Source organism: Drosophila obscura, unplaced genomic scaffold, assembly GCF_018151105.1.
Source record: "Drosophila obscura isolate BZ-5 IFL unplaced genomic scaffold, ASM1815110v1 contig_59, whole genome shotgun sequence".
Taxonomy (NCBI): domain Eukaryota; kingdom Metazoa; phylum Arthropoda; class Insecta; order Diptera; family Drosophilidae; genus Drosophila; species Drosophila obscura.
The window spans coordinates 75,499-89,358 of NW_024542849.1; the positions used below are offsets into that span (position 1 = coordinate 75,499).

A 13,860-nucleotide genomic window follows, 5' to 3' on the forward strand; every position below is an offset into this window, starting at 1 on the left:
AAAGATGAAAACATCAAACCCCTGTTGCATAAAACAAGCTTGAAAAACAAGCGAGTAGTGCGGCTTCTTTTTTCAGATGCCAGATCACCGAAAAGCGTTGCCTATTATCTACCAATCCAGAAAATATAAACAAAATTATGTTTCTTGATGCCAACTTAGTTTAAATAAAAACTGTACAAAAACTATATTGCTCTTCCTTATTTTCTTTATTATCCTTGATTCTTTTGCTTCCCTTACGTACACAAATAAGTATACTCAAAAGCAGCAAAAAAAAAAATAGAATGCATTTGAATGAATTCGGAAACTGCCCTCACTCAACTCATTCAATTCGTGCCTTTTCGTTTCAATGTTGTGTGTATGAGTTTTACGTCAGCGCACTCACTCACTCAAACTCTGTTGACATTGCATTCGAATTCACTCACGCACTCACTTCGCTCCGGATGACCACGATGGTCAGCAGCACGAAGATCACGTCCAGCGCAGCCAGAATTATTATGCTGGCTGTCCGATCGGTGCAGTACTCGTTCCAGCGCCAGTTTCCGGTGGCCGGGATCCATAACAGGTTGGCGAACGGAACTATCGGGAGCAGGAAGACCCAAAGAATTGCGCGCCCCACGGCCTCACCCGAAGCGCTTCGCATGGCGGCACTGGCCACAGCGATGCCTGAGAGGGCATATATGATTGTGCAAGATATCTTGAAGATGGCTTCGTAGGAGCTGACCATGGTGTAGTGGTTCAAGTCCATTGGCAAATAGGGACAAAATTCTGCTGTGGCGACGGCAGCAGCCAGCGAGAGGACGAATCCAACCAGCTTTATGCCCATCACGCGGCCGCTGGTGGCGAGGACAATGGACCAAAAGAGTGGCCACAGCAGCAGGCAGCTGGACAGCAGCAGCGCAGCCTTCTCCCACAGGCAGGCACAGGAGACCAGAGCGCTGGTCAGCAGCACCAGTCCCATATCGATAATCGCTAGCTTGTGACGCGATAGACGCATCTGACGCGTCACCTGTGCCATGAGGAACTGCTTCTGGCTGTGGTTCAGCTTCACTCTGCCCTGAGACTGTTTGGAGGAATTACTCTTCGTGGATTTTGTGGTCTTGTGGTCCTTTGTGGTCGTCTTGATCTTGTTGGTCGCCGTGATCATCAGTTGATTGTCCCTCTCGTCGATGGAAGCCAGCAGTGCCTCAACATCCTTTTCCTTCGACTTCAACACCTTCTCGACCCGCACTTCAGTCACCTGCGAGCCTCGCTTGTCAGAGAGTGCCGCTGGGAGCACAGCCTGGAAGGGCTGCTCCTCGACGTTCGGTTCCATCTTGTTCATGTGCTCGGGATAGTAGGAAAGAATCTAAATAAGTCTAGTGCTAGGCTCTAGGCGTCAGGGGTTCCTTGGATCGAATGAAATGTGGGAGTTCTCCAGCCGCCAGACATTTAAAACAATTCCGACCAAACGATGCTCGGAAGCAAGTGCCATCGATGGGATTTTGGATACTTGATGGCCATCCGTCCAGCAGGGTCGCCCCAAGCAGAGGCAATCCCCCAAAGTGTTATAAATGGTAGCTTGCAATCGATGACTCGGTGAACATAAATCACTATAAGAGTAAGGGTAGTAGCATTGGGCTGGCTGGCTGGCTGACTGGCGTCCGGCTGGCGCCATATGTGGCTATCGCGTGAGACCCAAAAGTGTGACCGGGTTCACCGAAACACCGTAAAGGACACGACCACACTCGATTCAACTTGCAAATTGCATTTATGCAGTATTCAAAATAGTAAGCAGTGGCAGTGGCAGTGGCAGTGGATGGAGCAGCAGCAGCCAAAAGCACAATTTGAAACTTTTGCCAACGATATCAACTATGTATGTAGATAGTTTGTTTGCTTAATGGCAATTTATTTATAAGTATGGATGTTGAACTTATTATATATATTTCTTAGCTCCAAGTACAATTTGTGGTACAGTTATTTTCTTAACTTATGTGTGTGATTTTCGTACGATGCGTGGCTGAATTACGACTGACTGTCTCTGACTCTCGACTTCGACTGATCTCGCTTCTTTGCTCTCGGCTCTCTCAGAGCCGAAGGCTGCCTATACAGACGACGCGACGAAACTACGGCCGCTTCGTGTCTCTCTCGGTCCTCCATAACCTACATGTATTTAAAACAGAAATTAGACACGGCACTGACCAGTAGCAGGAGCAGCAGCAGCCGCAACCAGTATGCAGAAGCAGCATCAAGAGCGGGCGGCAGTATGAGCCAAACAATGCTGACAATGCGCGCCCAAAGGGCGGCGAAAAAATCACAAAAATTTTACAATTTCAAGCGGGGCTAAAAAACGTGCAACGCGCGTTAAAGAGAAACACGTCACTCGAGTGAGCGGAGTGTTTTTCGGAACAAAACTACAAACAGAAGCAAACAGGCGACTGTGTGCGTGCCGGCCAATGTTCTAAAGCATTAATAGACCAACCTTTATCAGCTGTTGGTATAGCCTTTCCGAGTCCTCTGTAGTGAGTTTTATTTTCCACCAAATTATTATACCCGTACTCAAAAAAGAGTTAAGGGGTATATTAGATTTGTGGTTAAAGTGGATGTGTGTAACGCAGAGAAGGAATCGTTTTCGACCCCATAAAGTATATATATTCTTGATTAGCATATTGATGCTGTTGCTATCGGCTATTGAGCCGAGTCGATATATGATCTGTCTCTCAGCCATGGACCAGCGCGCTGCAGCGTAGCGAGTTTCTGAAGCCATTTCTTGTTGCTCCTTTCACAGACTAATTCATTTTAAGCAACGCATACAGAACCACACTCGATCCAGTTCACACAGGGATGATACCAGAATCAAACACACACACATAGATCTTCACATAGATTTTCACTTAAACTCATTATTCTCCAACATATACATATGTAGGTTCAAGCCATATCAGTGGATGTTAAGGACAAGCTTCAAAGCGGGATGTATAGTTTAATTCAGAAGAGGGGCAGAAGCTAAGTTTGGGAATTTTTCTCAAAAATTAAAAACGAAAATAGAGAGGAAGACGATGAGCTTCTAGCCTGTAAGCTGTGCTTTGCTACCTTTAAATTTGCGGGAAGCACATCTAGCCTTGTAAATCATAAATGTTACATTATGAACTCCAGTAAATTACGCAACGCTGCCCAATTTGATGTCAATCCCGAAACGAAACAGGAGGGTGTTGCTGTAATAACCGAATGGGTTGTTAAGAACTGTTGTTCATTCAAAATTATTGACAATTCCGAACTCAAAAAGTTTGCATCCTTTCTGATTAAAGTTGGAGCCACCTATGGTGCTAATGTAGACGTTGACAAGCTATTACCCCATCCAACAATAATATCACGATATATTTCAATACGAGAAAGCTCCTGCACAGGTTTGTTATCATCCAATCTACAAATTGAAGAAGTTTATTTTAATTGTATTTATAATATCTACTAGGTTTTCATATCCGTGGAAAAATTCGAGAGATATTGAAAGACTTTGGATGCGATCTTGAACTGGACAATCCCATAATTGTAACAGATCGGGGTTCGAACATGATCAAAGCCTTTGGACAAGATGGAAAAAATTCATTGCATCAACCACCTGCTTAACAACTCAGTTGAAAAGGCCATCAATGCTGTTTCTGAGATGGGGGAACTCTTTACTGTTTACAAGCTTGTAAAATATTTTAAGAAGTCTGGATCAAACTCTTTCTTAGGGCTGGTTTTGCCCAACCGGCTGGAATACAGTTTTTTATTTGTTTAAATCCATCGAAATTAATTGGATTGACATTCAAAATATTTTAATGGAGAAAAATCAGATAATTAGGATGGAAGGAATAATTTTAAATCAGTTAAGTCATGTTGTCCGACTGTTAGAAGTCTTCGAAAACGTTTCAAAAAAAAAACTTGAAGCAAGCAAACGTCCAACCATACACTTTATAGTTCCGAACATAAACAAATTAAAGAAAACTTGTCTGTCCGATAGCAACGATTATAACATAATTAAATCATTTAAATCCGTACTTAAAACACACATTTTATCAACAGTACATCCAAATTTAACAAAATACCACAACATACATGGGGGCGCCCCCCCTGGTTTCCCACCCCCCCCCCATATTAGGGATATTCTTGCTTTTGCTTTCCCCACAACATATCTCTTTTTCTTTTCCCACCTACGAACAAACTAATACTATTTTCACCAACCGAAAAAACAAAAGTCATTAATGACTGTAAACAAATTATGACCTCTGTTTTGATAGACACTGTGTTAGAAGCGTCTGAAAAGCCTGCGACAGAAGATGAATTTTCTGAATACCTTGAAGTACGCCAAGTAGACAGCTACAAAGACCAAGCAGAACAGGAAATAATAGGATAAAGCTACTGGCGTAGCTACGTACGTGCAAGACGGTGCGGCGCACCGGGGCTCTTGAGCTAAAGGGGCCACCAAGCTCATGGGCCCAGACTCTGACCAAAAAATCACCAAAAAATCTCTCACTCCTCACTTCTGTTTGAAATGCAAGCATGAATTCGACTTGTATAATTAAGCGTCGTTTAAAGTATTCTTCATAAAATTCTATGGAGAAACGGCTGGAGTAACGTTCCAAACGGTAAGTATGATTTTCAGAGGGTTTATCAACCAATTTCAGATGAGCCTTTTCTTCATTAATTAATATGCACCTATAAACAACAAAAAATAAATTTAAAAAAACGTTCAGTGCGCGAGCAACCCCTAGCGGAGGAGATGTAGAATATAAATGGTACATGTAGAATATACATGTTAGATGTATAATATAAATAGTATATGTAGATGTAGATAACAGATGTAGCAAAAAAATTTTTTTTTTTTAAGTTCTAAATAATTATGCTTAAAAATGTATATGCTGACTGAGTACGGGTATAAGTAGAGTCGCGTCCCCAGAAGCGACTTACACGTTCCTTCTCGTTTTCACATAACTTATGTATCTTACAATTGATTGTACTTCTAAAAAGCTGATAAATGCAGCTACAAAGTGAACTTGCACATTTTATAGCTTCAGCTTACTTTCTGGACTTACTTACAGCTGACTTTCCTGAATTTTTAAAATACAAATTTGGAAAAAATACTGCACAAAAATCATCTATTTTGCATTTGAAAGCTTAATACCTCCCAGACGGTAAGCCAAAGCCATAAAGTGATCAGGTTTACTTTAAAGATGCATTTATCAGCTTTTTAGAATGGCAAATTTCATTGCAACCAGATTTAAGATAATTAAGTTATGTGAAAAAAGAAGCGCTACCTCTTATAGAATTTTAACAATTTTCAATAATTCTTAAAAATAGTTCTGCCATTCTGGTTCAAAGCTGTCTATTAGTGTTAGACATTGCCGTAACTTTCCGAGGTCTATCTGAATCTACAACAAAGAAAAAGCAAAACTTGAATTCACTTACTTTCAACGCGAGACAAAAGCTAACGAAAATCAGGACCAACAATCATAGTATCGTGCGCCGACATAAATTTGGGGAACAAATGCTAGATGTTAAAATATACTAGAATTTTACAGTCACATTACGTGGCAAAACTGCGTAGTGGGTTCGTTCTCCTTAAAGGCTGCTTAAAGAGCTTAAGAGCTTGGCTTAAAGAAGCTTAACAGAAGCTTATTACCATGTTCAGGGTTGGTTCCGTCGTTTTTTAGTTAAATATTGAAGGGTATACCAAAGTAATATTTTGTTCTCCCCTAAATGGTATTTGTTCACACTCCAATTGAATTATGTTGATTTTACAGGACATCCTCTTTTGTAAATCGAAATTAGATTTTGTCTCCCATTGTTTCTTTACGTAAACTTTCACTTAGAAATTCTTTGCTAAACATAAGAAAAATTGTAATTAGCCATTAAAGCTGGCCTCCATCACTGCCACATTTTCTGTGCCATGTTTTCATAGCAAACTACCATTTTTTGGCCTTCTCCTTTCTTTTGTTTTCACAAAGGTTTACGTCTCAAACAAAAATATTATGGTGTACGAATAAGGACACATTGTTTCCGACACATTTTAGCAATAGGCTTTGCTTCCATTTGCTATTTATAAATATGGAAACCAAAAAAAATCAAGTTAAAAGTTAAGTACTGCTAATGTTTGGGGAATTAATTGCCATGTCTTGTATTTTATTCATTATAAAGATGCATATTTGGTGCGGAACATCTGTTTATTCGGGTTGGCATGCACTGTATTATTTTGAGTACTTTCTGTGGTAATTATATTGGTGTTACCTGGAAGATGCAATCCTGGCGAAGTCTTGAGAAACAAACTTCCTTCATCAGCTTCAAACCTTTTCATCATAGATGTACTTCTGTCTTTCCCCTAAATTTCTCTTATATTATTTAATATCCTCATTGTTATTTCATTTCGTTTCCAAATAAAAATTGCAGAGGAATTTCATAAATTTACAGAACTATGCAAAGTTCTAGGATGGATATGGATAGTTCTAAGGCGTGGGCGTGTCTAAATTCATTGAAATATATTTCTATGGTGGTTGCTGAAATTTTTATGAGTGTTCAATGGGCGATGGCAAACGGTTTTCTGATTGTAGCCTGTAAAAGTGAAAGGTTTTCCAAAGAAAAGTTTTAAGTTATCAGCTCAAAATAGAAAATAAATTTTCTTCTTAACGAGTAAGTCCTTCTTTTGGCTAACAAAAGAAAGTCCTATTTCAATGAAATATAAATAAATATCTGAAATCTTTTAAGATATCCCTGTACTTTGGGTCACGATGGCAAAACAATCCCCGAGGGTTATTTCCATGAAGCCTTTAGAAATCCTAATTAATATGTCATCGGCGAGAGACCAAATGTCGCCCATAAAATTCGATCCAAAGCTTTTCGGCGCAAATTACAAACATAAAAAACTTTTACAACACACAATAAAACACCAGAAGACAAGAAGGAAATTCAAAAACACAAAGCAAATAAAATGTTGGGAAAGTCGGGACAGAGTGGGGTCGCGTCGTATCAAGATTACAACTACAAATGATGTTCATTTATGGATTTCGATTTGATTTCAGTGGAGCAAATTGCAAGTGACGCGCCAACAATTGGATTGCATGCAGCGACATGCCGAGGGACATGGTAATTTGTGGCAGAAACAGGCAATCATCTTAAATGAACAGGGCCAACCACAAAGTCTCAAGACTGATAAGCAGGCTAAGGACAAGTCGTCCTCATCAATAGGAGGAGAAAGAGCATCAACAGCATCTGGAGGAGGAGCTACCACATCAATGGACTCAGATGAGAGACCGTCGACAAGTACGACTGCGAGTGAGCAACCTGTTGGCCTAACAGGAACTTCCGGTATGAATGCAATGTCGGCACCGGAAACAGGGACAGTGGCTACGGCTGTCAACAACAATGCGGAGCAGCCACCAACATCATCCCCTGCCACACCATTAATGGGAACGGCATTGGGCAAACCCAATGATTGGGTTGTTATTCCAGTGTTTGCGGATATTGATAAATTGGAATTGGACGAACGTGAGAACTGTTTGCAGCGGTAAGTTTAATTTGCCTCGAACCCTCCCAATTTGAACTTTTTCCATTAAATAAATAAATCTCTTGACTAAGGGGTCGTATGATTAGTATATTGATCATCCGCATACGCATTCGCGTCAGCATTCACTAGTATTTCGCACTTGGCTTTCGTTTGAAAATATATATTCATCCGCACATATATATTTTAATTTTTTAAATTTAATTAACCGCAGAGTGGCCAAACAAATGATTATTTTCATGGCAACTCCATTATTAAAAAAGTCTTTAAATAGGTTTTCTCTCTTTACAATAATTTATTTGTATAGCATTGGAAATCAATGGACGCATTGAAGAGTGAAATCTCTGGCAATAAATACACGTTTATTCATACATATATATTAATTCTTTATTTGGAGCATTTATTTGTAATTGCTTTTAAAGTGTGTGGTGCAATAGGGGATGCACAAAAATAATTAATAAATATTCAAGCATAATGGTACTCGTGTTTTTATGATAATTTTAATTTGCTTTGTCTTTTTTGGCATTCGATTGTATATTAATAGTTTATTTGGAGAAAATAATGTTAAAGTTGGAGTTTCCTATTAATTATTCTGCTTGTGTGATTTATTTACTTCTTCATTATTGCGAAATATCATTCAGAAATAAATTATAATGCCGCGAACCCAATTAGCTTTCTGTCTCTTTCTATCAATTAGTTCATCATTGCTAAAATTGTGTCATTTTATGCATCCCATGAAAACTATATAAATTCCCACGAAAATAAACCCGCCAGCAAATTCAGTAACTTTGCGCCAAACGATACCGAGCAGAAACAAACAATAAAGTATGCATCGGAAACCAGGCCACAGTGGTCACAATTGACCTCATTAGGCATGCACGCACACAAGTCAACTCACTCAAACATTCAAAAGAGTACGAGTATACATATCCCTCTAGTACCAGGCAACTAGTTCGGTACCGGTGCCGAACTAGCTACCATTCTCATGTCCCTAGTTCCGCTTCGTTTCCCCGATAATGTATTTTAGCGGAGAATTTAACTCATGCATGTCCTAGGGCGTAACCACCCCTGGTTCCCGATCGATTACCCTTCGATTACCAGTATCTGGTTGCTTAGGCGCTAGTTCCGACCTAGTTACCAGTAGATCGTTAGCAACTAGTTCCCGCTCGATTACCCTTCGACTACCAGTAGCTGGTTGCTTAGGCGCTGGGTACGGCCTAGTTACCAGTAGATCGTCAGCAACTAGTTCCCGATCGATTACCCTTCGATTACCAGTAGCTGGTTGACCAGCAGCTTTCTGGCTTTATAATAAGTAAATTAAATACAAAATTTTGTATATGTTTAATTCAAAATTCTTTCAAAATTCAAACTTAAAATATATATTAAAATCTAGCCTAGCCTAAACAGTTTCTAAGTCATTTTTGCGTTTGGTACAACTTTGCTTGAACACTCGTTTTTTCACCCTCTGCATCGCTTTGCGCATCAGCATTTCTGGAATACATTCTGTAATAATTATATGTTTAATTTAATTAAAATATAATAAGCACTAGTAGTGTACTTTACCTAGCAAAGCTCCATAAAACTCCGAGTGGCTCAGTGGCCAGTACGATTTCGCCACTTAAAATAAATTTTAAGTTGACGAGCACTCCGGCTGGCTGTAAAATAGATTTTATTGTTGAAATCTGTAAATAGAAGGATTCAAGAAGAAGGTTTAGAAAATGAATAGGTCATTCTCTATTCATTTTTACATTCTCCTCCATTTTCATCAGCTGCTCGTCCGTTTCAATCGGGAACTGGTCCCGAACAGAATTCATTACGCCCTTCTCCTTTGTAAGCTGTTTTAGCAAAACCGTCTGGTCAGCTAAAATTTTGGCTAATGCGTTCAATTGATCTGAAAGGAATTTTGGTATTAATTTTGCTGATACAAATATTAATCTATATTAGTCTTACCACGAACAACGGCATTCTCCTGCTGTAGATTTTCTGAAAGTACATATTTATTTCGATTTATTAATTAAAATAATATCACATTTATCGTCTTACCACGAAAAAGAACATTCTCCCGCTGTAGATTTTCTGAAAGTTTATAATTAATTCGAGTTATTTATTCCAATTTTATTTGGAAACAAAGTTTGTATTTATCTGTCGACCCCTTCTTGAAATTTAATATTTTAAAAAATACAAATTTACCCATGCCTTTTTCATCAAAATATCAAATTTTTTTGTAAATAAACGTAACATAGGGCCTTACTTTTTAAGGGAAGATTCATCGCAAAAATTATTAAGGCCTTACTTTTAAAGAGGAAATTCATCGCTTATTAAGGCCTTACTTTTTAAGGGAAATTCATCGCTTATTAACCGACTTTTGGCTAATTCTCGCTTACTATGTCATCGATTATGCTCCTAGGACATCCCTGTGTTAAAGTAAACAGCCCATCGTATGGCAGGTCATCGCTTATGTCATCGAGCTGCATGACGTTGCCATCGATGTGTGGTTGCTTACACATCGCTTACCCGTACTGCAGGGTAGTGACTGTGCATAGGAAAAAATTTCTGGCAGCGCAGTCGGCACACGTACAGCGTAAAGACTTCGTGTGGTTTCGTTATTCTGCCTGATGGCGTACCAGCAGAGAAAATTCTGCTCTGCTGACGTCGCGGCAGAGAAACATGCTTCGGCCTATGCACAAACGGCTTCATATTCTGCCCGCTTGCCTCAGCGGCAGAGAAACATTCGTGTGCCCTATGCACAATTCTTCGGCTTTCGCAGCGGCAAGAGAAAGTAAATAACCATTTGACCTCGTGTCTGTTGTTTTCGCGTTTCTACACAATACGCACGCGAAAAAAAGGGGCTGTGCTGATCCCCCACTATTGTATCCGACAAAGGCCTAGTCCCTTTCCCGCGTCTAGTTGCCTAGGAAAGGATAGGAGTAGCAGCGCAGATAAAGGGGAATTCCTGTCGACTAAGACATACCGACATTTTATTTTATATCTTAAACATATACTTTATATCTTTATATATTTTTTTATGTTATATCTTTTACCTTTCATATCCATATTCAGAGGAAAGCTTTCCAGAAATATTTAGTTAGAAAACCACATAATCAACTCTGTCGCTGTGGTGTAGCATAAATTGCGTTTTACTCTTGAGTCAAAGATTTCTTCTGTCTGTTACTAATATCCACCATCATAAAATATAACCTTTTGGCCTATAAAAACCTCGCACCAAAACCGAAACTACTTATTCTCATTCATTCGCATTGAGTTTCACAGCGTAAATGGACTTTTCAATGCGCCAATTAATAGGGGTCGTCGCTGCATTAATTGCACCCAAAAACCGTACCCCGAAAACCTTTCGTCAGAAATTTCTTTTCCCTTTTAAACTCAATTCCCCTTGAACATTTGAGTCCTGCACCATTTTGCGTTGCAAATAAACGCCAATGACTTTTTGTCACCGAGCAATATACTTTTCTCACTCTCTGCCACTCATTCATTCGTTCGTTCTTCCACCTCCTCTCCTTTTTGTGTAAGCAGCTTACAAAATGGCCACATCAATATGGCGGCCTTCGATCGGATGGCGACCATTGTCGGCGCGTTCGACCCAGGTGCCATCAAGCGGAGAGTACGAGAATTTTGGACGGCATATGCAGCAAACTACAAAAACTCGGCGAAGCGGGTAAGTAACATTAGCAAAAGTCGAAAACTTTTTTTTTTCTCCTCCTTTGCCTTTTTCCTATTTTTGCGATTCTACTCAGGGTATTTTATCGCATTTTGCCACATTTTTCACTGGCACTCGGTGCCGCCAAGTGTTTTGATACCCTGGCAAGGGGTTATTTTGACCTTAAGTTTTGTAATGAATGGAATGCTGCCAGCCTCTGTCCCTTGCTGCACGCCTTAGTTTATTTTTTTGTTTTCCTTTTTTCAGTTTTGTGTAAAGTTAATTTGCAATGATCCACCGGCCGCTACTTTAAATTCACATCAAGTGGTAACATGTATCCCTCAGCTCTATGTGTGTACGCCTGCTAGTTAAATTGTTGAAATGACTGAGGGAAAAATTAAATGTATTTCCTACCCAGTAGCACAGGACAATTTGAGCAAAGAAATATGCTAACAAACGAACACAAAGAATATATAAACCAATTTTAGGAGGGTAAACAACAAAAATCTTAAACAATATCCAAGAATCTAAAGTGTTTCAGCTTCCTGTATATTAAAACTTTGTATACACAGGAAGACCTTTTCATTTATCACAGTCAAAAGTTTCATACCCATCCCTTCTCATTCATCCTTCTTCATCTTCATTCTCCCACAGATTTGTCGCTAATTAATTCAAATTAATAGCCGCAATAAAACCGCAGACAAAAACACTTTATGACAACAAATTGATCATTTACAACTTGGATAAAATTTGGCGCAAAAATCATCCCCTTCTTAACCCCCAGCCACACTTCTCCCTATAGCAGTAAAATCAAGGAACCGTTGTTCCTATACAAATTCATTTCCTTTATTCTTAATTGGGTGGACGATGATGACAAACATCCAAGCATGGGCAAAGATAGAGATTAAATGGAAAATTTTACTTTTATTTATGGTAAATTGGTAGAAATTCTCCTCTAGCAATTTGTTTTGAAATTTTTAATGAAAAAATATATATACATATATTAATCTTGAAAAATCAGAATAGATTTCTAATAAACAACAAGAAGCCCGGAAAATTAATTTGGTGGCGTTTAAAGGTTTATTCAAAGGTGGGACGAAAATTAACTCTGTGTGCGCTCGATCGAAATTCCAATTTACGATTATATTATATTTCTTCATACAAATCGTTCTAAGCCTAGCTAACCTACGGTGGCAAAGCGGGGCGAATTCGCCTTGAGCGAAAGAGCGAGCTTTTATTGCGCTCCCGCCTTGCCCTAACCTACTAACACTAGACTTCAAACAATTCTAAATACTCTTAACATAAAACATAAAACGATGACATGACGAAACAATTCTAAAAGAAGCTAAAAATCAAAATTTTGCTACATAAGTTAGTCAACAAATTTGCATATTAGAACTAAAAATTAAAAAAAATATGAAATTTGAATAAAAATATGAGTAGAATGCAATTTAGAAAGTAACAACAAATTCAAAACCAGCTAAATTCCTAAATGAATTCGCTTGAAAAAAAAAATAAAAAATTCCTTTATATTTGAGATTGAAAACTAAATAATTCCACTGAAAAAGAACTGAACGAGGGACTAAGCTGGGGATCCAACAAAATTTTAACAGCTTATGATGAAATTGTCAATGAGGCAACGGGAGATGGTATTTTTAAGCCTCAGTGACCAAAGAAATATTCTGCAATTGTTTGGGCCTGAAGAAGGATTGATGAGTAATCTTCATGCTCTAAATAAAATACCCTGAATTGCTGGCTAAACAAAAACACTTCGTACTATATAGTTCTCCTGCCAAATAAATTAATAAAATACTTGCAAAAACATAAAAAAATTTCTAAGCAAACAGAAAGTTTCGAAAATTAATTTGAGTTACTATGCAACAGTCAGAATAATTTGTTAAAGAAATTCTCTACCAAAAATCCAAGAAAAACTAAAACATGAACTTTAATAAATCCACGGATTCTCAACCTAGGCAGATAAAGCAGACTTTATTCGCAGAGAAAATATAAACATTAAAACTTCACATATCCCTAGGCCACAGACGGCACAACAAGGCACGACAAACATATGAAAAGCTCCACAGAACAGTCATCAATCAACAAAAACTACCTTGCAAATGTCTCAAATGGAAACAAAGTGCACAACTTTTTGGTTTTTCGGAGACTGTAAAAAGTTTTTCCCTCATTTAGTTTGGTTCTTTTATAATCGTTCTTGGAACTGTCAGCAATGTGCAGAAAGTTTATATATATATTTATATTTCAATAAAGACAGATGGCGAGAAGGAAGAGGTTGTGGCAAGTAGGAGAAGCATGTTGCATGAAAGCGGGCAAAGACATCAAAAAGATAAAAGAAAGTGCAGAAATGAAAAGCCCCTGCACACATAGACCCACGAACTCATTATAAACCCAGTCAGAGTAAGGCAACTTTTAAAGACTATTTCTTTGCCAGTAGCAAAAGAAAAAGCATAAAAATGGTCAGAGTCCCTGTCAGAGCTATATTTCTTAAGATTCAATGAATTGTTTTTATATCAGTTATATACCACAATATACCGATTATGCACTTTCGCAAAAAGAAGGATGTTTGCAAGCTTTCGATCGATGACATGCATATCATCTCGAACTTTGATGCTGATCAAGTATACCTTTTTAAATGCTATATCAGCTCATTTAGTATTATTTTATGCATTCAGAT

General features: G+C 38.5%; 1 pseudogene; it reads left to right on the forward strand.

The window, feature by feature from the left end:
• LOC111080817 overlaps positions 1–11,186 on the forward strand; it is a 33,073-nt pseudogene extending 21,887 nt beyond the window's left edge.
• The last annotated feature ends 2,674 nt before the right edge of the window (positions 11,187–13,860 follow it).